This window comes from Octopus bimaculoides, chromosome 18 (genome assembly GCF_001194135.2).
Source record: "Octopus bimaculoides isolate UCB-OBI-ISO-001 chromosome 18, ASM119413v2, whole genome shotgun sequence".
Taxonomy (NCBI): Eukaryota; Metazoa; Mollusca; class Cephalopoda; order Octopoda; family Octopodidae; genus Octopus; species Octopus bimaculoides.
The window spans coordinates 5,721,366-5,724,268 of NC_068998.1; the positions used below are offsets into that span (position 1 = coordinate 5,721,366).

General features: G+C 36.2%; 1 protein-coding gene across 3 annotated transcripts in view; it reads left to right on the top strand.

Moving 5' to 3' along the window:
- Positions 1-2,903, top strand: part of LOC106870038 (N-acetylglutamate synthase, mitochondrial) — a 91,802-nt gene that overhangs the window by 2,602 nt on the left and 86,297 nt on the right. The window contains exon 1 of one of the 3 annotated variants that reach the window (XR_008265844.1): positions 1,225-1,778. The exons of 1 other annotated variant lie outside the window; for it this stretch is intronic. The gene's annotated coding sequence lies outside the window, so the exon portion shown is untranslated. Of the gene's footprint in view, positions 1-1,224; positions 1,779-2,903 lie in introns of those variants that run through there. One more of the 3 variants, XM_052974195.1, reaches the window with a different exon arrangement.

The window sequence follows — 2,903 nt, forward strand, 5'->3', positions numbered from 1 at the left end:
GGAAGTAGAGGGGGAGAGTCGTTGCCATTGCCTTCTTCTTTTTCTTCTTCTTCTTCTTCTTCTTCTTCTTCTTCTTCTTCTTCTTCTTCTTCTTCTTCTTCTCCTCCTCCTCCTCCTCCTCATTCTTCTCCCCATGGAGATAACTCTGCCTTTTGTCCTATCGAGATCTACAAAATAAAGTACCACTCCACAGCAATGGATTAATGGAATTCTGCATCGGACAAAATGTCCTGCAGTAAAGAAACCAATATTAGCTGCCAAACGGCGAGGGAGTGTAACGAACACTAACACACACACGTGTGTGTGCGTGTGTGTGTGTGTGTGTGTGGCTTAGTCGTTAGGGTGTTGTACGCATGATCGCATGATCGTGGTTTCGCTTCCCAGGCTGGCGGCGCGTTAACCCAAGTACAAATGGTTAACCCTGCAAGAGACCGGCGTTCCAGTCACAGGGAATGTTGGCCAGCCCGCCTACCCAGCAATGCAGGGAAGCACACTGTGACCAGTGCTGTGTAACAAAACATAAAATAATAATAATTATTATTATATTTGTACATTAATCAAGTCAGATAAATCCAATAATGGAGAGGCGATGTTTCAAATCAATCCAAAAATGTTTCATGCTCGTTCGTTTTGGCGATAAAGTTTTTCAGGAGGAAGTTCAAAGCGTTTTTATTGTCCCCTCGCCAAAAAATTTTAGTGGATACGCTTGCAATCCCTGCACCACCTGTTCCCGAGCCAATGCGCTCGAATGATTCTACCGATCTGCTGCATTTTATGCTTTACCGTAAAAAAAAAAAAAAACAGAACGGAAGAAGGTTTTGAAGACTGGAAGAAAACAGCGTAGAGTCCAACATATGCCGTCTTCTAAAAAAGAAAAAGAGGACAGGGAGAGAGAAAGGGGGAGAGAAAAGGGAGAGAGAAAGGGAATAAGAGAAAGAAAAGGAAGAGAGAAAGGGAATAAGAGAAAGAAAATAGTAAAGAAATCGAGAGAGAAAGGAGAAAGAAAAAGGGAAAGAGAGAGAGAGAAGATGGTTGAGGTGAAATAGCTTTGATCATAAGACCTGTTCAATCACGGTCGACTTGGGGTTAAACAACAACAATAATAACGACAACAACAACCATAATAAAAAGACGTCAAATGAATCAATTCACCACAGCCGGTGATAGACGGGAATTGCACCCGTTGAATCATTAGTCCGGATTTTATTTTCCTTGAGAAATATACATCAAAACTACAAGATAGGAGTTATCTCCCTGGTACATGGCTATCAGGGAGGTGTGAATTGTGGTTTTGTTTGTTATTTACTGTTGCAAAATAATATTGAACACATCGCCAGCCGTGGTTTTATTAGGGGGGAAAAATAACTTTAAAAATAAGACATTATCTGTTAACAACCTTGACGTTTCATTTCAATATTTATATCTACATGAGCACACACGCCACCATATAACCATATACCGCACACATACACACATTAATATATATCTCTGTATATAAATAAATACATATATATAGATAGATATAAATTATATATACATATATCGACATATACATCTTTATATCTATTTGTCTGTCTGTTTGTCTTTCACTCTTTCTACTCACGCAGACGAACACATATATCTATTTATTTCTCCCTGACTACCGACATATAGAGATACAATACATACACACACACATACACACATACTTGCTGTATATACATCTATCTTACTATGTACTGGGATTATGATGTTTAAAACGGCGTCGAAGAAGCATTTCAACAACTTCGTTTCGACGGGTAAGTGTTCACTTAATAATATATATTTAATAGACTTCTCTCTCTCTCTCTCGGTACCCCACATTGCATTGTCCTGTACCGTCCCCAATGTTTCTTTTTTTTTTTTGCGAACCCTTTAAAGGTTAATAACGAAAACATTATTATCCATTTTATTTTTATTATTAATTGTAGAATGTACATGTGGTGCCGCATCGTATGTGCTCCCTTAGAAATTAAAACAAATTATCATTCTTCTTCTTCGGGGTAACCGTGGTTTTGCGAAGGTTTCCCACGCGTAACCCTCAAATGTCCCCTTATGGTGGTGGAGGAATAATAATAATAATAATAATAATAATAATAATGATCAACAACAATAATAATTATTCATTGTTACTCTTCTTGCCATACTATTTCTCTATTTGCGCGCTCCTTTCATTTAACCCCCACATTATTTTTAAAGTCCTGTGATATCTTCGTTCTCTTTTATAAACCCTTAGGGGTCAGTTCATCATTATTTACTGCCCTCTGTCTTTGTATTGTCCTAAATGTTTTTGCGGCCCTTGTGGCCGATAAAGAATTATTATTATTATTATAATTATTAAGGTGGATGATAGTGATGATGATGATGAGGTGAAAAACGTCGATTGAGACGATGAAAGCATTTTAAATACGTGTATATATGCATGTATATGCTTTGTCACTTGTATGTTTGCCGTATTTCATATATACATATATATACACTCACACACAGCTTACTGTGTGTGTTGTGCTGTATACACACGCACATGCAATTAGTACACACATATATATATATATCGTTATGCAAATAGTGATACGTATTGAAAGAGTGTATATTCTACATTATGTATGTTTATGGAGGGTCTATATATATAATATATATACACTAAACATGAGTACATCCTTAGCTTTCACCTCACGTTAGCGTCGTTGACTTTCTCTTTTGCTTCAATGTATATATTATACTGCATGTATACATATCTTTACGCTGATATATATATATATATATATATATATATATATATATATTATATACATTTGTATACCTGTACCTACGGCAAACATACAAGTGACAAAGCACACACACACACACAGGTATATATATATATATATATATATATATATATA